The sequence below is a fragment of the Phoenix dactylifera genome, chromosome 5, assembly GCF_009389715.1.
Source record: "Phoenix dactylifera cultivar Barhee BC4 chromosome 5, palm_55x_up_171113_PBpolish2nd_filt_p, whole genome shotgun sequence".
NCBI classification, from domain to species: Eukaryota; Viridiplantae; Streptophyta; class Magnoliopsida; order Arecales; family Arecaceae; genus Phoenix; species Phoenix dactylifera.
In genome coordinates, this window is record NC_052396.1 from 13,933,930 (window position 1) to 13,956,945 (window position 23,016).

Genomic DNA, 23,016 nt, shown 5'->3' on the forward strand with positions numbered 1-23,016 from the left:
TATAGCTTCTCACCTTAGACTCAAGTACAACAAAGAGGGTCAATTATCTTAAATATTTTATTTTAAAGTTAAAATATATTTGAAAAAATTAGAATAGTAAAACTTCATAGATAAATTAAGAAAGAAATAAAAAATATAAAAAGGCATCCCGAACAAGTAACAGGATAGTGGATCAAGATGGCTACCAAAATAGGACAGGATGTGGGGCGTCCCATTCTGTGGGAAAATTGTGACACCTCTATCCCACATGAATTAAAAGCTCGCTTATTAGGCTAATTTGCAACTAGATCTCAACATATGAATCATGGATGGTCATGACTCTCTATTTGATTAGGGATGTATTCCAGTAATTTATATAACATGTAAGGCTGTAAATGGGTCGGATCGACCCGAGATCCGACCCAGCCCGACCCGCGTAGATCCGATCCGATCCGATCCAAATTTTAGGACCCGCGGGTCCGGATCGAATCCTAAAATTGGATCCGAATCATTTTCTGGGTCGAATCTGGATTCACCAAACGGACCCGACCCGATCCGAATGGATCCGAAGAGAGAAAGAAAGAGGGGAAAAAAGCAAAAGACTCTCGGTCTATTACACTGTTGATACCTTTGGTGTCTCGGTAGCCGGCTTTTTTTTTTCTTTTTTTCCTTCTGTTTTTTTGGTTTCTATTTTTTTTAACTTTTGCAGGGAGGAAGTGAGGGAACACCGAACTGAATATGGGTCATGTGCCAGTTTTCTGCAATGGAATTGGATTTTGGAAGAAGGTCTAGGATTTTTTTTGTTCTCGTGAGAGGGGAGCCGGGAGACACCAAGTTCCGTCCAATCAGTCATATGGACAAAGACTGGAGGACAACTGCAAGTCTTTCAAGTCATGGGTCACCCAGCACCTCATAATTATGATATGACCAAATTAGATTTGCCCAAATTTTTTTCCAAAAGTACAAAAAATTGGACCCGATTTGAATCCGAACCCGATCCGACTCGGATCCGACCCGACCCGATCTTCAACCGGATCGGATCTGGATCCAAAATTAGGACCCGAACAAAAAATTGGATCGGATCGGGGTCACCCAGGACCCGACCCGATCCGATCCATTTGCACCCCTAATAACATGGTAAACATTCTTCCATTTTTGAGTTGGTGTAGTTTCTTTTTTATTTTGCTAAAGAAAGAACCAAAATCAATAGGTTGTATTTATTATATTTTTTCTCAAGATATCAATTAAAATTTGAAGTAGGTGTGCCAGTGTGAAGATTAAGCGGTGAAAACATGTATAAACTAGTGGGATAACATCTACTACTCTGCTTATTCTTTATTTTATTTGGTTTAGTTGATCAAATAAGATGAGAGAAGCTGGGTTAATATTTAGTCTCTAACTTTTCCTTTCTTCCCACCTAAGGTTTATTTCTATTACTCAAACAAGCATGAAACGTATGCTTGCATATTCATCCATCAGTCAAATCGGATATGTAATTATTGAAATATTTTTTGCAGATTCAAATGATGGAGTTGCAAGTGGAAAGGCAAAAGGGAGCTTGACTGCAAGACCCACCTGTCGAGCAGGGATGAAATTCAGCCTTAGTGATTCGACGATGCTGAATGAAAAGGCCATCGCTCAATAGATAAAAGTTACTCTAGAGATAACATGTTGATCTTCCCAAGAGTTAATACAATATTAGATAAATTTATCTTTAATTTTTAATTTTATCAATAATGAATCAAAATTTTATCTCTATTTTTCTTCTACATGTGTCATGCTCGATCCAACAGTCCAAGCCAAGGATGTGATAGATGGCCCTACATCTATAGGGTTTAACCCCACGGGACATGTAAGGCTTACCTTTTTATTCATATGCATTCATGTCATTCCAAACCCGGACAATGGTAGAAACAAGTAATTTAATGCATCTATTCAAAAGAAATAGTCTACAATCACTAATCATAAGATTACGTCCAAATCAAATTTATTCAAGAAATAGCTAATCAAAGGTCTTCTAAATCCTAAGCTCCTCACTGCTCAATCCTAATCCCCATCTATTCCTCGGCATCTGAAGAAACTGGAAGAGAGAGGAATGAGCTTTATAGGCTTAGTAAGTTAGCAAAACCTCTAGTTCAATCAAATATGTTGTACAAGAAATATAAATTTTCAATTCACATGATTTCTCATAAATAACAACATGCTAATGAATACATAAACTATGTTATATCTATCAACATAGATTTCAAGATATATAATGGATTTGGTCAAAATAAATTTTCAAAAACAAATATGGATGGACCATCCACTCTCCCTCTCCTAATATTTACAACTATGGCCATAATCGGCCCGTGGCAAGCTCCGAAAGAGACTAGATCCTCACTAAAACATTCTGTTCATTGGTCATGCGCTAGTGAACACCCCATTGATGGCTCGAAAAAAACTAGCTCGAATATCTCATGAAAAAATATGCTTCCATCAGCATGTGCTAGCAATATGCCTCGACTAGCCAGGTCTAAAAAAAACTAGCTCTTGACTACAACATACCATCAGCCGGCATACACTAGTGATTACCCCACTAGAGGCCTGAAAGGAGACTAGATCTTGAGCCTATATGATCATAGTCAGACTAGAGAGATAACAAAATCAACACATAATATATACAATATCATCGCATTTATTGATGCCATAAAATATAGTTCATGCCAAATTAAAAATTAACATACTCAATCCAATTATTTTACAAATCATTTTCCCACATCGTATATATGATACTTAATTATGCAAAATATAATAGCAATAGATTAATTTTTAAATAATGCAAATCAGATGATAGAACACTAGGGGTGGAGGTAACTTACAATTTTTATTCTAAAATTTCTCAAAATTCACCGATCAGAAAAATTGTCCAGAAACCTCAAATAATCAAGTATCTTATTGGACTTCTACAAGGCATTATATAACTTGATATATCCTATGATAGGGTCTAGCCTATGTCTAGACCATTAAATCTAGCTTAACGTCCACTACAAAAATTCAGGTTCTTATCGACAAAAAATTCAGTCATAATTTTTTTTACTTTCATTATTAAAAGATTTTAGTAATGGTTGTGTCCACCCTTTGCTCCAAGATATCTGGACAATGGTGAGGGATGAAGGGGCTTTTCAGGCCAAGCATATTTTCTATGAAGCTAATAGGGTTGCAGATTGGGTGACCAGTTATATAGCCAGTCACTCCGATAGTACCCTATGGGCCCAAGATGAGAAATTGCCCCAGGCACTCCGAGGCATTTTGTTTTTTAATTTTATTAGGTGTATCCATACCCGTCAGGTATGATCCACCCGCCTTAAGGTATGATCCCCATTGGGCGACCAGCTCGGCTCGGCACCCCTGCCGAGCCGATTGCCTTGGACCAAATGTTCAACTTCCGTCTAACCCTCTAAGCCTGAGGGACCTGACAACTCCACTACAACCTGCCACTATCTCCAAGCCATCAAGGCATAAGATCTCCGCAGGTATTCGGCACGACCTGCCATTAATGCATGAGACCCCCTCAAGTCTCCGATGCACTCAGTCATTTAATGAACACAGCTCAAGGCGATCTCCGGATCACCGAACCATCAAAGTGTATGGCTTTCCCTGACCGCCGGTTCACTCGGTAATAAATGCACTTACCATCCACGGACCCCAGGCCTACCACGGCCGGCGGTTCAACCACCCCAACAGGTCCGATCGACCGTGACAACTCCCTGGTTCCGGTCTGATTCGGCCTTATTTTCCACCACGCCATTAATGGGCCAAATCGTGCCCAATTATTACAAAACAGGACAAACCTCCTGTCACCTCCCAGGTAACAAAAATCCTCCTATAAAAGGAAACCTAGGAGGAAAAGGGAGGGGGGGAGAAAAAAAACCGAAGCCTGAGAGAACCCTACTAGACTGGGTGGAAAGAAGTGAACAACACAGACAATTGAGAAAACTGATCCTCTAGATCTTATCCAAATATTCTCTCTGTCTTCTACACATACTCTCTTCCCTGCTCTCTCCACATATCTGCCCCCTCTGACTTAAGCATCGGAGGGCCGGCGCCGGGGAGCCCGGCCACCGGTTTTTCTTGCAGGACTTACGCCCCCCAGGAGGACGCCACCTGCCGGCACGCCATCGACCACCGCTCCTGCGGCGGAGCTCCGCCCTACAGGAGAACGCCAGTAGACGGCGCACAGTCATCCACCGTCCCTGCGACGGAGCCCCTCCTTCTCCGGCTTCGCGGCGGCCCCCGGGTCCAATTTCCAGCAACAGTTGGCGCTAGAGGAAGGGCCCGAGTTCGCTGCCATGAAGCTAAGAAGCAAAGGGGTTTCCAACGCCTCTCGACGTCTTCCACCCAGTCCTGAGCATTCCGTCCGGAACTCACCACCTCCGGCCGAGTCAACCCTCAGGTTCGGCCGGAGCAGTTTGATGCCCTGGTGCAACAAGTGCAAGCCTTGGCTACCGCTGTCCAAAACTTGCAACCCAGAGGCATCCCAACGGCACCGCCTCCTCCGGCTCCAGCTCAACCGGAGCCTCCTACAAGCAGACTTCCCCTTCGAGGTCAGGACTCCCAAGTCCAGGCCTCCCTCTGGAGAGAGCACCCAACCAGAGGCTACGGAGGCTGGCCACAGCCTTCAGAAGCTGAGTCGGTTTCAGGGCAACCTGCGCTCGAACGAACCGCTGCAGCGATCCTCCAGAATGATGAACTCGACAAGAAGGTCGAGAAGCCGGAGCGCCAAATCCAGGCACTCCATGGCAGAAAATCGGGGCGTGATGACGACTTTGAGTTTACTACGAAGTCGCCCTTCTCCCCGGAGATTGAAGATGAACCGTTTCCGCTACGGTTCAAGATGCCCCAGGTGGAGCCCTACAACGGCAAGGCTGATCCCCTTGACCACCTGGAGAGTTACCGGGTCTTAATGGCCCTACAAGGAGCCTCGGAGGCCATGATGTGCAAAGCTTTCCCGGCGACACTCCGAGGACCAACCCGGCTTTGGTTTACCGGGCTGAAGCCGAGTACTGTCTCTTTCTTTGAGCAGCTCGGCAGACAATTTGCTGGCAACTTTGCTGCCAGCCAACCCCAGCGGCGGACATCCGACTCCCTCCTAGACATTAAACAAAAGGAGGGAGAATCCTTCAAAGAGTACTTGGACCGATTCACCGCCGCAACATGGGAGGTCCGGGAGCTTGACCAGTCCATCGCAATGTCAGCACTAAAGACTGGAGCCCGGTCCTACAGATTCCTCTTCTCAATCGAGAAGAATTTCCCTGCGGACCTCACTGAGATGTTCGCTCGGGCGCGGAAGTATGCCAAGGCAGAAGAAGCCGTGGCGGTTAGGCGGGGCGGGACCAAGCAAAACCCCAAGAAGAGACGTCGCGAGGAGCGCGACCAGCCCAGAAGCCCATCTCCGCGACGAGCTAAGAATCCGCCCCGCCCGAAGAGTCCACCCCGGTTGAGAGGACCGCCACAGCAGAGGTCACCACCCCGCCCGAGGTTCCCACTGCAGGCCCGTGCACCCGAAGGGAGGTATGAAAAGTATACTCCCCTCAATGCTCCTCGGGCTGAAATCCTCATGGAGATTGAGAGTCGGGATTGCATCCGGCTCCCACCTCCGAAGCCAGACACCAGAATCCGGCGTGATCTTCGGAAGTATTGCCGTTTCCACCGGGATCACGGCCATGATACCGAAGATTGTTATCAGCTCCGAAATGAGATCGAAGCACTCATTCGCCGAGGGGTGCTCGATCAGTTTGTGCAAGGCCGGCGTGAAGAAAAGAAGCCAGCCGAAGGAGCAGCACAGCCTGAAGGTTCAAATGCCAACAGGCCCATCGCCGGCGTCATCAACACTATCCGAGGCGGGACCTCGGCTGGGGAAGCCTCAGGGGAAGAAGCCTCCTCGAAGCGCCCGCGCACCTCTGAAGCCATCTCCTTCTCAGATGACGATCTAGAGGGAGTCGAAATTCCCCATGATGATGCCATGGTCATCTCCATGATCATAAATAAATTTGATGTAAAACGCATCCTGGTTGATAATGGAAGCTCGGCGAATGTTTTGTATTTTGGTGCTTATTGTAAGATGGGGATGACAAAAGAACAGCTACGGAGGATGAATGCTCCGCTAGTTGGATTCACTGGGGATTCAGTTCCAGTAGAGGGCGAGATCGACCTTCTGGTCACAGCCGGGCTCGCCCCACGTGAAAGTACCGTGGGTATGAGCTTCCTTGTAATACGCCTGCCCTCGGTTTACAACGCCATCCTCGGAAGGCCAGGACTCAACGCCCTCCGAGCAATGGTCTCGACTCACCACCTGCTGATGCGATTCCCCACCAGCCAGAGAGTCGGTGAAGTCCGAGGGGACCAAATGGTGGCAAGGCGATGCTACCTAGCAACCCACGAGGCAAGACGACCAGCCGAGGTGCCTGCCCCAACGACTGACCAGCCCTCAACTGAGGTTATGAAGGCACGAGTCAACCCCCAGAAAGAGCGGGTAGAGCCTGGTGAGTTGTTAATTCAAGTTCCCTTACGAGAGAACTTTCCCGAGCTAACCGTGCAGGTCGGCTCTGGCCTTGGCGAACACGAGAGGAGTCGCCTTGTCAACTTTCTGCGGGACAATATGGATGTCTTCGCATGGTCGCCTGCAGACATGCCGGGGATAGATCCGGAGGTCATGGTCCACCGGCTTCAGGTGAAGCCGACCTGCAAGCCCGTGCGACAAAAGAAGCGAGGCGCCGCCCCTGAACGACAACGAGCAGCAGCCGAGGAGGTCGGCAAGCTCCTTGAAGCCGGCTTCATCCGGGAGATATCCTACCCGGAATGGCTCGCCAATGTGGTCCTCGTCAAGAAAGCTAGCGGAAAGTGGCGTATGTGCTTGGTCTACACCGACCTGAATAAAGCCTGCCCGAAGGACAGCTTTCCACTTCCCAGCATCGACCAGCTCGTGGACTACACCTCGGGTCACGAGCTGTTGGCATTCATGGACGCCTTTTCCGGATACAACCAGATCCGCATGGCGCCAGAAGATGAGGAAAAGACAGCCTTCATCACCGACGGGGGAACCTACTGCTACAAAGTGATGCCGTTCGGCCTAAAAAATGCCGGAGCAACTTATCAAAGGCTGGTCAGCCGGATCTTCAAAGACCAAATAGGCCGAAACATGGAGGTCTACGTGGATGACATGCTGGTGAAAAGCAAGGCGGCACAAGACCACATAGCCGACCTCAATGAAGCATTCTCCACACTCCGAAAGTACCAGATGAAGCTCAACCCAGCTAAATGTGCATTCGGGGTCACCTCCGGCAAATTCCTCGGCTTCGTCATTACACAACGAGGAATTGAGGCCAATCCAGAGAAGATCCGAGCCCTCCAAGGGATGACGCCTCCCAGGACGGTCAAGGAGGTACAGCGGCTCACGGGCCGAGTGGCAGCCCTCGGGAGATTTATTTTCCGCTCGGCCGAACGCTGCCTTCCATTTTTTGCAGCCCTCAAGAAGCCAAAGAACTTTTTGTGGTCGGACGGGTGCCAGCAATCTTTTGAGGAGCTCAAGCATCTTCTGGCTTCCCCTCCCCTGCTCACGAAGCCTCAACAGGGTGAGCTCCTCTACTTGTATCTAGCTGTCTCCCCTGTAGCAGTAAGCTCGGTCCTGGTCCGAGAGGAGGAAAAACTTCAGAAACCAGTGTATTACACCAGCCGGGTCTTAAGGGACGCTGAGATCCGATACTCCAAGCTTGAGAAGACCGCCTATGCTTTGGTCATCTCGGCTCGGAGGCTCCGACCCTACTTCCAAGCTCATACAGTGGCTGTGCTGACTGACCAGCCGGTCAAGCAGATCCTGCAGAGATCAGATCGTACGGGTCGGATCACTAAATGGGCCATTGAGCTTGGAAAATTCGACATCGAGTACCGGCCCAGACCGGCGATCAAAGCACAAGCACTCGCAGACTTTATAGTCGAGTGCACCATACCGGATGAGGTCGAGCCTGAACCTGAGCCACCGCTGGAGCAGACCCCGAGTTTGACATGGACTCTACATGTCGATGGCTCTTCAAACTCGGGGGGTAGCGGAGCAGGATTTATTCTCACCAGCCCGGAGGGGGTGGTCGCCGAGCAGGCCCTGCGCCTCGAGTTTCCTGCTTCCAATAACATGGCGGAGTATGAAGCGCTCGTCGCCGGGCTTAAGCTAGCCAAAGAGCTAGGAGTGAAGGACTTGAAGGCCTTCAGTGATTCTCAGCTCGTCATCAACCAAATTGTGGGCGACTTCGAAGCCAGAGACCCGACCATGCAGAAGTATCTCCAGAAGGTACGGAATCTCGCCTCGACCTTGGACTCTTTCCACATTCAACATATTGCCAGGTCGGAGAATCTCAGGGCCGACCAGCTATCAAAGCTGGCGTTCTCTCGCATGAGCGAGCTTCCCAAAGAGGCAGTACTGGAATATCTCCAAAAGCCCAGCATAGGCGAGCCCGAGCAGACCCTCTGCACCGAGCTCGAGCCAAGCTGGATGGATGAACTCATCAGCTATCTGCAAGACGAAACTCTCCCCGCTGATGAACGAGAGGCTCGCCGAATCAAGCGCCTCGCCACCCGGTACATACTATACGAGGGAAAGCTCGATCGGAGATCCTTCACCTCTCCCCTCCTCAGATGCCTTCGCCCAACGGAAGCTAATTATGCCCTGCGCGAAGTCCACGAAGGGATTTGTGGAAACCATCTGGGAGGGCGAGCATTGGCCCATAAAATTCTGCGCCAAGGATATTATTGGCCGACACTCCAGAAGGATGCTATGGATTTCGTCCAAAGATGTGACCGGTGCCAAAGGAACGCCAATGTTCAGCGCCGGCCCTCGGCTCCTTTGACTTCTATCAACTCCCCTTGGCCCTTTGCCCAGTGGGGAATTGACATTCTAGGGCCATTTCCACTGGCCACCGGGCAAAGAAAGTTCCTGGTCGTCTCCATCGACTACTTCACAAAGTGGGTAGAAGCCGAGCCCCTCGCCCGGATCACCGAGCAGAAGATGCAGAATTTCGTCTGGAAGTCCATCATTTGCAGATTCGGGCTTCTCCGCATCCTTATCTCTGACAACGGTCGCCAGTTCGACAACATCCATTTCAGAGAGTTCTACTCCGAGCTTGGCATTGACCATCGCTTCACCTCGGTCGCGCACCCTCAAACAAACGGAGAAACCGAGGTAACAAATCGTACTATTTTGCAGGGTCTCAAAACCAGGCTCGACAAATCCAAAGGACAATGGGTCGAAGACCTATACAATGTCCTGTGGGCTTACCGGACTACGTTCCGCGTCCCCACCGGCGAGACTTCCTTCAACCTAACATATGGGACGGAGGCCGTCATTCCACTAGAGATTGGGCTCCCCTCTCCAAGAGTCGAGCACCACGATGCCAGCTCCAACTCTTCGCAGCTCAGAGGCAACCTCGACCTGATCGAGGAAACAAGGGAGGTCGCCCGAGTGCGTATGGCGAGGTATCAGCAAAAGACAGCTCAGTACTACAACGCCAGGGTCAAAGTCAAATCTTTCAGACCAGGGGACCTTGTCCTAAGAAGAGCTGAAACCTCCCGACCAACTGAGCAAGGGAAACTGGCCCCGAATTGGGAAGGACCATACCGAGTCACGCGCATTCGCCGACCCGGAACTTATCAATTGGAGTCTCTAAATGGGACTCCCATTCCGCGGAGCTGGAGCTCTGAAAATCGCCGCGTGTACCACCAGTAGAACCCTAAGGGGTTTCCCATTATTCAACCATTGAATTTCATTTTGTGAATTTCATTTCACAATAAACTGATGGTTTGCGAACCTATTCCGAGCTCACCAATTTTCCTGATTATCTCATGGCATCAGGTTTATTCTTCTTCCTCGACCACGGTTGGGATGCCCCGATGCCTCGGGATGATGGAGTACCTGCGTGGACTCCCTGAAGATGTCCGTGAGATTCGTGGTGCACTCTCCATCAACCAACGAGCTCGGCTCGTTCTTCTATCCTGGCCACGGTCAGGATGCCCCGAGACGTCGGGAGGCCCCGGTTACCGGAAAGCTCGAGACGTCGAGATATGAGTAGCGGTCCTCTCTGACCGGACGAGCTCGGCTCGTGCTCCATCGATTATTGAGTAGCGGTCCTCTCTGACCGGACGAGCTCGGCTCGTGCTCCATCAATTATTGAGTAGCGGTCCTCTCTGACCGGACGAGCTCGGCTCGTGCTCCATCGACTATTGAGTAGCGGTCCTCTCTGACCGGACGAGCTCGGCTCGTGCTCCATCGATTATTGAGTAGCGGTCCTCCCTGACCGGACGAGCTCGGCTCGTGCTCCATCTACTGAGTAGTGGTCCTCTCTGACCGGACGAGCTCGGCTCGTGCTCCATCGACTATTGAGTAGCGGTCCTCTCTGACCGGACGAGCTCGGCTCGTGCTCCATCGACTATTGAGTAGCGGTCCTCTCTGACCGGACGAGCTCGGCTCGTGCTCCTACCCCGACCTCGGCCGGGATGCCTCGAGACATCGAGATGCCCCGGTTCATCGGGATGCCCCGATACGTTGGGATGTGGTCTTTATTGGCTAAACAAGCTCGGCTCGTTCTCTACCAGCTTCAGCCAATGAGCTCGGCTCGTTCTCCATCGCCGGATTTCTCTGCCGACGTCCCCAAAGAATGGAGTCCGAGCAGAGAAGCGTCGTCAGTCGCCTAGGCGCAAGGACGCACACGGTACAAGGTACCCATTTATTTAATGTTTCTACATTATCTATTCTATTTTTGGATTTCTCTGCCGACGTCCCCAAAGAATGGAGTCCGAGCAGAGAAGCGTCGTCAGTCGCCTAGGCGCAAGGACGCACACGGTACAAGGTACCCATTTATTTAATGTTTCTACATTATCTATTCTGTTCTTGGATTTTTCTCTGCCGATGTCCTCAAAGAATGGAGTCCGAGCAGAGAAGCGTCTTTAGTCGCCTCGGCGCCAGGACGCACACGGTACAAGGTACCCATTTACTTAACGTTAATGTCTTTATATCTATTCTATTTTTGGATTTCTCTGCCGACGTCCCCAAAGAATGGAGTCCGAGCAGAGAAGCGTCGTCAGTCGCCTAGGCGCAAGGACGCACACGGTACAAGGTACCCATTTATTTAATGTTTCTACATTATCTATTCTGTTCTTGGATTTTTCTCTGCCGATGTCCTCAAAGAACGGACACCGAGCAGAGGAGCGTCTTCAATCGCCTCGGCGAAGGAATGCTCATGACACCAGTACATTATTATACTAAGTCCGGTGAATTTCCGTCACGAGCTGACAAGCATTCGACCCATTCGTTGGAAACGAATCTGGTCCGCCCCGGCAACGCGAGGATCGAAGTTCACTAACTTCGCAAAAATTTAAAGTTCTAGAGACCGCCTTAGGGCTCGGTCGAATTCTGGACTGAGCTCAGAAAGACTCTCCGAGCCCAAATCCTTGGTATAAGCACAAGCGTTGCTATACCACTGGTTGAAGGACCGAGCAATGGAGCTCGGCAAGCCAAACTCAAATTCAAACCCTATGGCGGGTAAAGCTCAGGCCCTAGAGCCCATATCCTCGGAACCTAAAACGGATCCGAGCAGAGAAACTTGGACTACGATAGACGAGTTTTCCGAAAAAAAAATGTGTATATTCATTTCAAAAAGGCTCGTAGGCTAAATACAAAATTCGGGTTCGGCCCTTACAAGTACGGGAGGCCATCCCGACTTTACAAAACAAAACAAAATTACACTCTAAGGCCTGAGCCCGACCACTTCGGCTTCGGCAGTGTCGGGAGCAGCGGGCTCAGCAGTCAGGACCTCCTCGGCCTCGGCAGCGATGGGAGTAGCCTCGGGGGCGGCTTCGGTCGCCTCGGCCTCCGGAGCATCCGCCTCCGCATCCGGCCTTTCGACCCCTGCTCCCGGTTGGAGCAAGTTCACGTCAAAATCCGGGAGGAGCCGCCGCAATTGATTGCGGAAATCCCGGAAGCCCTGGATCAGCCCATTCACACCCTCCTCTTCCAGGAGGTCGCGGAACTCCTCCGACTCGCGAAAGAGCGCCACTGCGCTCTGAGCTTGCTCCCGAGCCTCGAGCTCCCGAGCCTCGTGATAGGTAGCCTTTTTCTCGAGGGTTTTTATTTCCCGCTCGAGCTCCGAATGTCGGAGGCGGGCATTCCCCACCTCCTGCTCGCGGGAGGCCAGCGCCTGCTCGACTTCGGCCAATCGAGCCTCAGCAGCGCGCAGCACGAACCTCGCCAACGCATGCGCGCCCTTTTCCCCATCGAGCTCAGCGGTAAGAGCTCGAATTCTTCCCTCGGATGCTCCGACCTTTTTTTGGAGCACCTGTCGTTCGGCCTCAGAGGCCTGGTACTTCGCTTCGGAGGCCTGGTACTTCACCTCGGCGGCCGTGTACCTCGTCTGGGCCTCGTCATACCCGCGCTGGCACCTCCGGGCCTTCTCCCGGTACTCTTGTACTAGGTGCATCAGCATCTCCGTCTCGTGCAAATGCTGTAAAAGGGACGAAAAGAAAAACATAAGGCGCCACTAGAAGAAAATCTATACAAATTACACAGGTGGAGAATTTTACTTACCCGGACGGCATTGCAGCGGGTAAAGTCCATGAAAGCATTGTAGCTCATGGACTGCATCGCGGCCCGATCGGCCGGGAGCAGCGCGACCCGAAAGATCTCACGCGCTACTCGAGGGTTTTCGAGGGCCGAATCACCCTCGACTACTGACCAGGTGGGTGCAAGGGGCACCCGTTCCCCCGAGCCCGATGGGCCCGGAAGGCCAGCATCGGCTGGCCTAGGCGGAGCCGACCCCGAGGCTCCCTGACTGCTCCCTGGCTCGGAGCTAGGGGGCTGGGATCGCACAAGCGGCCGATCTGACCGCCGCACAACTATAGCGGGGCGTGCAAGCACGGGACCCGCGGAAAGATGCCGGAAAGAAGGGACTTCGGTCTGAGGAAGACTGGAAGAATAGAAAGCTGGAAGCGGAAAACAATAGGAAGAGGACAGAGGGCCAGGGGAGAGTTTAAATAGACCTCCCCAACGGCCCGGATCAGCAAAAAAAAAAAACGCTGTATCCTGTTTAGATGACGACGCGTGTCGGTCCAAGAGACAGAACGACGCATTTAATTAGGGCTAGCGCTTCGGACGCCGAAGCGCCCCATCGGATCGTGCGGCCCCATCATGAGCCCACGACGCGAGGACGCTTCGCAAAAAGCATCCCAATAATGAGACTTTTCGGGAAGAAAGAGACGCCGCCTATTAAAGACATCTCGAAGCGCTCGATAATTCAAAATGCGCAATAAATTAGGATTTTCGAAATCCGTAATGACCCAACTGAAGCTACTTCCCACGCTCCAGCTGGTAGCCAACTGGAACTCGGAAGTCGGAGGGTAGTGTTGGGAAAAAAACCCTAAGTCATACCGTCACGGAGGCGCTCGGCCAAAGGGCGCCGGCCAGAAAGGCGCTCGGCCAAAGAGTGCCGACCGGAAAGGCGCTCGACCGAAGAGTGCCGACCAGCAGGGTGCTCGGCTAGAGAGAACCGACCAGAGAGAGCGCCAAGGAGAGGCGCCCAACCAAAATGACCAAGTAGGGATGCTCGGCCAGAAAGGCGCTCGACCGAAGAGTGCCGATCAGCAGGGTGCCCGGCTAGAGAACGCCGACCAGAGAAAGCGCTTGCCTAAAGAGCGCCGACCAGGAAACCAACCAAAGAGCGCAAGACGCTCGCCCAAAGGGCGTCGAGCAGAAGTACTATGAAGCAACCCCGCCACAGGGCGCCCCATTGGGCGACCAGCTCGGCTCGGCACCCCTGCCGAGCCGATTGCCTTGGACCAAATGTTCAACTTCCGTCTAACCCTCTAAGCCTGAGGGACCTGACAACTCCACTACAACCTGCCGCTATCTCCAAGCCATCAAGGCATAAGATCTCCGCAGGTATTCGGCACGACCTGCCATTAATGCATGAGACCCCCTCAAGTCTCCGATGCACTCAGTCATTTAATGAACACGGCTCAAGGCGATCTCCGGATCACCGAACCATCAAAGCGTATGGCTTTCCCTGACCGCCGGTTCACTCGGTAATAAATGCACTTACCATCCACGGACCCCAGGCCTACCACGGCCGGCGGTTCAACCACCCCAACAGGTCCGATTGACCGTGACAACTCCCTGGTTCCGGTCTGATTCGGCCTTATTTTCCACCACGCCATTAATGGGCCAAATCGTGCCCAATTATTACAAAACAGGACAAACCTCCTGTCACCTCCCAGGTAACAAAAATCCTCCTATAAAAGGAAACCTAGGAGGAAAAGGGAGGGGGGGAGAAAAAAAACCGAAGCCTGAGAGAATCCTACTAGACTGGGTGGAAAGAAGTGAACAACACAGACAATTGAGAAAACTGATCCTCTGGATCTTATCCAAATATTCTCTCTGTCTTCTACACATACTCTCTTCCCTGCTCTCTCCACATATCTGCCCCCTCTGACTTAAGCATCGGAGGGCCGGCGCCGGGGAGCCCGGCCACCGGTTTTTCTTGCAGGACTTACGCCCCCCAGGAGGACGCCACCTGCCGGCACGCCATCGACCACCGCTCCTGCGGCGGAGCTCCGCCCTACAGGAGAATGCCAGTAGCCGGCGCACAGTCATCCACCGTCCCTGCGACGGAGCCCCTCCTTCCCCGGCTTCGCGGCGGCCCCCGGGTCCAATTTCCAGCAACAATTTGCAATGATTTTTTTGATGATAAAAAAGATTAAAAGATTATTGGTAAATAACCAAAAATTATCCAATTGAATCCCTCTCCATATCTATCATCCGATAAGATTTGGATTAAAATCTTATAGATCTGAATATACGCTTTTTAATATATATATATATATATATATATATATATATATATATATATATATATATAAAGGATCAAACCTAAGACCTATTTGTGAGATACGAGGCTGAAGTCGGCAGCCCCAGCCGACTTCAGCCCCGATCATGATATGGGAGGAACCGGAGAGAGGATCGCCATCGCGATCCTCTCCGGCTCCTCCGGGGACATTTGGGGCAAGGCGCCGCGGGCATCTCGCGACACCCCCCCTTCGGTCACACCGCGGCCGATCACGGCCGCAGATCGCGCTCGACCGCCGTGATTTTTGCGGCGGAGGGCCGTTACGATGGGGCGCTAAAACCCTCATCTCTCCTTCACCTAGGGCCACCGCCGAGCCCCCTTTTCTTCCTCTCCTCCCTCTCCTTTTCCTCTCCTTCCTCTGCTCCTACTTCCCAAGTCGTCGGTGAGCCGCCTCAGCCAACCACCACCACCACCTGAGCCTCCCCTGCTTCGAGATCTTCTTCCTCTTTGGAAAGTGCCATCGCCGTCGCTGCTAGCTATCGGACCGAGCTGAGATCTTCCTTCCGCCGTCTCTGCCACCACCGGTAAGCCCTCTGCCATTTGTGCTCTTCGATCTTAGCCGGAGCATGCTTCCCTTCCTTTGTTTTGGCCTCATGAACCGAGACCATCTCGGTTGATTCTTGACTCCAGCCACCACAACGACCGCCGGCCGCAGTGGCGGCCGGCTGGCCGTCGACCGAGGGGTGGCCTCCGGCCATCCCGCCGCCCCCTTCCCCTTCCGCTCTCCCTCTCGGTCTTCCCCTGCCGTGGGGGGGGGGGGGTTGGGGAGGAAGAAGGCCCTACGGGCCGAACAGGGCCAAGCATGGGCCCTGTTCACCGTGGGCCCGACCTGGGCCCGGTTCACTGTGGGCCCAACTTGGGCCCAGTTAAAAAAAAGAAGAGAAGAAAATCCGAAATCCAGTTCAACTCCGAACCCGAACCCGGAGCCCGAATCCGAACCCGAACCCAAAACCCGAAACCCGAAATCCAAAACCCAAAACCTGAAACTTGAAACCCAGAACCCGAAATCCGAACCCATTTGGCCAATAAATAGAATTTTACAGATAAGCCCTTGACAGTATATTATTTCACAAAAGAGTATTCTGTAATTTATGTTTGGTCCCTATAAGAAAGATTATTACATAAATAATCCATTGGAGACCAACTTTGGGGGCCCTATTTGGTCGGGTCTATGTGGGCCTTGTTGAGCCGTGTCCAATAGTATTATTTTTGGATTTTGCTTAGTTCTGAAATTAACAAGAAATTAATTAAATTTAAACAGGTGAACCTTATCCGCCTATCTGAAGTTGGGATTAAGCGAGAAGAGGTAAGTAACTTAATACTTCAAGTGTGATTTTCAAATTATTTGATAAATAGATTAAATTCTGAAATATGTTTTGTATTTAGTAAAATGGGTCTGGCATGTTAAATTTCATTTGAAAATTATGCTATGAAATCCGTAAACTATGACTGAAATATTTATGAAACCTGTTTTTATATATATGTATTCTCAGCATGGCTATGATCTGTTCTGTTCTGTTCTGGCCCCGCTGGTGCAAAAATAAAACTGCTCTCCCAAGTGCAGGAGAATCGCACAAGTAGTATAACTTGGAAGTCCGAGGTCGATTCCTCAGGGAACGATCTATGGATTATCAGCGTAATTTTTCGATGTAATTTTTAGTTGATTTTTTTGAAATTAAAAGCAGCGAATAATAGATGAATTAAACAAAGTTCAATAAGATAGAGATGGTAAGGGATCCGGAATCCTCCTTGATAATATTACTTTCAACAAATAAACTCAGAGATTCTCGATCAAGGATCAAATAAAAAAAATAGTTCTAATCATGAAATATATCATTTGAATACACGAACTCAATGTTTAAGCATTCATCGTGTCAATTATGTCTACGACAAATCAAATATCAGAGCAATCCATGCATCAATAAATATAAAACATGATGAATCTATCTAATAAATAAATAGGAGAGAATCAGAACATATGAAAATATGTAACTCAATTAAAACCAAGGCTCAGAGTTTACTTCAAGAGAGTAACAAATCAAGGGTTCTCCCATCACCCTTTGCCAAAGAAATTAGCTTTCCATTACAACAATCACCTCCCCTTTTGTTTTTTTTCTTTTCTTTTCTTTTCGGAAACAGGGCATACCCTGTTTCCTTCTTCTCTTTTCCTTCAACCCCAGCAGGTGGCTCCTCTGTTTTTCCGAATGAGGGGTCCCCTTGCCTCTCCCAACAGAGAGAGCTTTATAGTTGGCATTCAATCCCCCTCTTTGCACTCGACGGAAGGGCTGCATCTCGGGCGGATCAGGATGCTGGGATTACGAGCGAATGGGGCGTGAGATGGGCGGAAGAGGAGCAGGCGCAGATCCAGGAATGGCTTGCGGAAGGATAGGCTGCACACGGACGCTGTGAAGGAGGCTGCGGGCAGATCCGGCATTGAGAACGGACGCCGAGGATCGTGCAAGGGAGGCTGAGGTCTGGGAGGTTCAAATGGATGAGAGCTGCGACAGGATCTTCGGATGCTGGGATCCTGGGACGCTGCTCACGGACGGCTGTAGGCGGGATCACATGCTGAAGAACGAAGATGGAGGAAGCTGGGAGGCGTGTGAAACGGGCGGAAGAAGGGGCGTTGATCGGGATGCTGGAGATGGAAATGGTTGCATCGCTGGAGGAGGCGGAATTGGTGGAGGAACGCGATCTCTTCCGGACGACCGCTGGGAGGTTTCACGGACACGGAAGCTAGAGCTGATCTTGGCTGGGCGGTGGCGGACGGCCGGGCGATGATCGTGGACTCGCGGATGCTGTGGAGCTGAGGAATCAGTGGATGAAGTTGATAGAAGGGGGATCTCGGGAGGTTGCACGGACACGGGAGCTGGGACTGGGAGATCATTGCGAGAGGAGCTGGACGTTGATCACGGGATGCTAGGATTGGGTGCGGGGATCAGATCACAGATCCTAGCTCACGGACGGCTGGAATCTTGAGTTGCATTGCGGAATTTGGGGAGTCGCTTGGGTGCACGGAAGAAGAGTCATAGACTCTGTTCTGCAGTTGGAAAGATGCATCCTTTTTAGATAAATTTATATAAAATAATGTTAAAATTATAATAAGTACTAAGGATAAAATATTAATCATGCAAATGTTAACATCTATTATTTATCATTATTTTGCTAGCATTAGGCTAAGTTAATTGGTACTTAGATCGCACTTTTGTGCTCTCATCATACCCCCCAACTAGCTTATTGCTAGTCTCTAGCAATTCAGAGTAAATAATTACAGGAGAGTACAAAAAAAAAAAATGTTGGTCAATTCTTTGACTTCTTATTAAAGCTAAAGACACAAAACTAAGATACGTACCCACTTTCGTAGGGCATCACGATTGCACTTAGCATGTGCAACAAGCCGTTAAACCCCTAGGTTATCCTAGTGGACGAGTGTTGTCTCGTGAGGGTTTGCAGTAATGTTACCCACAAATATCATTCATAAAATGATATACAATGAAATCTAAGTCAATACACATGTGATATATATATTTTTCTCAAGCTTGGCAACTATCAAAGCAAGGGGAATACTAAAGTGTAGTATGCATAAACAGAATGACTTTCTTAGAGCACTAATACCTCCACCACAATATGGTACCGCTTGAATTTTTAGGTGCACTACTCAAGTTTGTAAGTGTTTACTACAGTTTATCAGAACCTGATCTATCAAATTTTCAGAATATCACATGTTGTCTACATTCGTCAAGAATGGTTCGTATGTAAAGAAAGAGCTATCAATCCCAACTAAATATCCAAAGTACACAAAGGTCCAATACAATGGAGTCAAACCAGCCATTACCACATGTCACTGGGTTCAGCTCGACCAACCCTATTCATGCTTTTTTTTTTTTATATATATATTGGAAACACATATGGTGATTACAATAGTCCAACCCCCTTAGGCTCTAGCAAGGTCCATGTAGCGAGTTTTCGGCCAATGACTCCTGATCCAGTTGGCTCAAGGCATTAGGTGAAACACCCCTCGGGCTTAATTACTCGAACCAGACTACGCCACGAGGTTAGACTTGTCATCTCCTCATTTATTTATTTATTTATTTTAATTTTTTTTTTTCAAGATAGAGAAGGTAAACTGAACCATATAATGTGACTGCAACGTGACTATAGGTCAACCAAGGTCGGAACATAAGGCACTTAGATGATCTAGTCGGGGTATTCCATCTCTATCTTTATGTGGAAACCAAATCAAGAACCTTATAGTACGGACAAGGATACTCGTACTTCTTTTACAGATATGGCTTAATAAAAATGCATTAAACAAATGTGAACTCCTGAGGCCTTCCTATAATCATTAAATACATGTGCGGGGATCTAATAATAGGTCTCTGATCAGTCATAGTACGCATGTATTCCTTGCCTTAATAGTTACACAAACTCAATACAAAAATACATGTGCATTTGCTTAGAAAAGAATGCAATTTTTTTTTTTTTTTTCAAAATACTTCCCTCCCCCCAACTTAAACATTGCATTGTCCTCAATGTAATAGATACAAGAAAGCTATAATGAAAGACAGTAGAGAAAATAATATTGAAGAGAAGAAGAATACCTTGAACTGCTGATATCCAGAAAATAAAATCTACAAAACTAGAAAAATAATCCTAACTAATATACACATACCTTTGCCTTCATGCTCAGTCATAAAAAGGCTTCCCCAAGGAAAAGGAGTTCTCTTCATCTGCAAAATTCTCAAGAAAAGGTTTTAACCTATGTCCATTTACCTTAAAAATTCTACCATCCCGTGGATTCTCAATCTCAACCGCCCCATGTGGAAAAACAGTTTTTTATAATGTAAGGGCCTGTCCATCTCGATCGCAACTTACCAGGAAACAGATGTAAGCGGGAATCATATAAAAGAACTTTTTACAAAGGTTCAAAAGATTTTTTTAAAATTGATTTATCATGTAAGATCTTCATTCGTTCTTTGCAAATTTTAGCATTGTCATAAGCATCTCTGCGAATCTCATTAAGCTCGTTTAATTGCAATTTTCTAGCTAGACCGGCATCTTGTAAATCAAAATTCAATTTTCTAATTGCCCAATACGATTTATGTTCTATTTCTACGGACAAATGACACGCTTTTCCGTAGACTAGCCGGTAGGGAGACATGCCAAGATTGGTTTTGTATGCAGTACGATAAGCCCATAATGCATCTGATAGTTTCAAGGACCAATCTTTTCGTGATGGGTTCACTGTTTTCTCTAAAATACGCTTGATCTCTCGATTAGCTAATTCTACTTGGCCACTAGTTTGCGGGTGATATGGGGTAGCAATTCTATGGGTGACACCATATTTTTTCAATAAGGTTTCGAAAGGCTTATTACAAAAGTGTTTTCCACCGTCACTAATTATGATTTTAGGCATCCCAAATCGTGAAAAAATATTTTCTTTTAAAAACTTCAGGACAGGTTTGTGATCATTGGTCTTACAAGCAACAGCTTCTACCCATTTGGACACATATTCGACACCGACTAAAATGTACTCATATCCAAAAGACGGTGGGAATGGGCCCATAAAATCGATGCCCCAACAATCAAAAATTTCGATAATAGTAATGGGTTGAAGAGGCATCATTTGCCTACGAGTTAGACTTCCAATACGTTGACATGGATCACATGTTCTGCAGAACTCGTGGGCATCTTTGAACATAGTAGGCCAATAGAAACCACATTGCAAAACTTTTGCAACAGTTTTCTTAGAGGCAAAGTGTCCACCGCAAGCATCAGTGTGGCAGAAAGAAAGTACGCTTTGTATATCATGATCCGGTATGCATCGTCTAAAGATTTGATCATTGCAATATTTAAACAAATAGGGTTCGTCATTGTAATAATTCTTTACTTCGCGCAAGAAAATTTTTCTATCTGTCGACCCCCAATGCTCCGGCATCCGGCTTGTAACAAGAAAATTTACAATATCTGCATACCATGGTATACTAGAAAGTGCAAACAACTGCTCTTCAGGGAATGAGTCCTTGATGGAAAACTGTGGCACTGAATCATGAAAAACTAATCGTGATAAATGGTCAGCAACCACATTCTCTACTCCTTTTTTATCTTTGATAGTGATGTCAAATTCTTGGAGTAGAAGTATCCATCGTATTAAGCGTGGTTTGGCTTCTTTCTTATCCAACAAATATTTTAGTGCCGCATGGTCCGTGAAGATAACAATAGGAGCACCAAGGATATAAGAGCGAAATTTATCTAAGGCAAATACTACTGCAAGCAATTCCTTCTCGGTGGTAGTATAATTCATTTGAGCATCGTTTAAGGTTTTGCTTGCATAGTAAATGACATATGGCTTATTATCCTTGCGTTGTCCTAGGACAGCTCCTATCGCATAGTCGCTAGCGTCGCACATAATCTCAAAAGGTAATGACCAATCGGGTGGTCGAACGATGGGTGCAGTGCTAAGCATAGACTTTAACTTCTCGAATGCATCTTGGCAAGTTTCAGTCCAATTGAACGATGTATCAAGGGATAGGAGGTTACATAATGGTCGAGCTACGACACTAAAGTTCTTGATGAACCTCCTATAAAATCCGGCGTGACCCAAAAATGATCTAACATCTCTAACCGTCTTGGGTGCAGGTAGCTTAGCAATTAAATCAGTCTTAGCTCTATCTACTTCCATGCCCTTCGATGAAACAATATGTCCTAAGACAATTCCCTTTGGCACCATGAAGTGGCATTTCTCCCAATTCAGTATCAAATTCTTTTCCATACATCGAGCTAAGACAGCTTGTAAATGTGACAGGCAATCATCAAATGTGTCGCCAAAAACGGAGAAGTCGTCCATGAACACTTCCAAAAATTTCTCGTTCATGTCTTCAAAGATGCTGAGCATGCATCTTTGGAATGTTGCAGGTGCATTACACAACCCAAATGGCATTCGTCGGAAAGCAAATGTGCCAAAAGGACAAGTGAAGGTAGTCTTCTCTTGATCTTCCGGTGAAATTTCAATTTGATAATATCCCGAATAGCCATCGAGAAAACAATAGAAATCATGCCCTGCAACCCTCTCCAATACTTGGTCTAGGAAGGGTAGAGGAAAGTGATCCTTTCGTGTGACCAAATTCAGCTTTCGGTAGTCAACACACATGCGCCAACTCGTCGGGACACGAGTTGGAACTAATTCACCTTGTTCATTTTCTACTACCGTCAAACCCGATTTCTTAGGAACGACTTGAGTAGGGCTTACCCACTTGCTGTCGGAAATTGGGTAAATAATACCCACATCAAGCAACTTAAGGACTTCTGCCTTAACCACATCTCTCATTGTAGGATTTAACCTTCGTTGCATTTGCCTTGTGGTTTTGGCATTGTCCTCCAAATATATCCGGTGCGTGCAAATTAAGGGGCTAATTCTCTTCAAATCGGCAATAGACCACCCTAAGGCTCCTTTATGATTCTTTAGAACACCAAGTAATTTTCTTTCTTGGTCATGATTAAGATCAGACGAGATAATTATAAGGTAAGTGTCCTCGGGTCCAAGAAAGGCATACTTGAGTTCCTTCGGTAACGGTTTCAATTCGAGCTGGGGTGCTTGCTCACGGAATGGTACTATTTTCATCTCTCAAGGCGACAACCTCTCAAATTCTCCTACTTTTGGTCTCCACCCATTGACCATCTTGATATCCAGATTATCCACAATAGGTGTGACTGACAAATCATGGTCATCGGTTCCATTAGGACACCAATCAATTAAGCTATCATTGGATGGGTCGTTAATTGCTTTAGCTAACAAATATTCTTCTCCGATGGTTTCAACCCAATCAACCTCCTTACTCTCTTCGGAATCATTGGGTTGTTTGCACACATTAAATATGTTCAGTTCTAAGGTCATATTACCAAAAGAAAGCTTCATGACGCCATTCCTACAATTAATCAATGCATTAGAAGTTGCAAGGAATGGACGTCCTAAAATGATCGGAATCTGAGACTGTGAGTTTGAAGCTGGATGTGTGTCCAATACAATAAAATCAACAGGAAAGTAGAACTTGTCTACTTGGACTAATACATCCTCGATAATCTCCCTTGGAATTTTAACTGACCTGTCAGCTAATTG

The 23,016-nt window shown here is 48.0% G+C and overlaps 1 pseudogene; it reads right to left on the bottom strand.

The window, feature by feature from the left end:
- Window positions 1-19,097: 19,097 nt before the first annotated feature.
- LOC120110751 overlaps window positions 19,098-23,016 on the bottom strand; it is a 28,736-nt pseudogene continuing 24,817 nt past the window's right edge.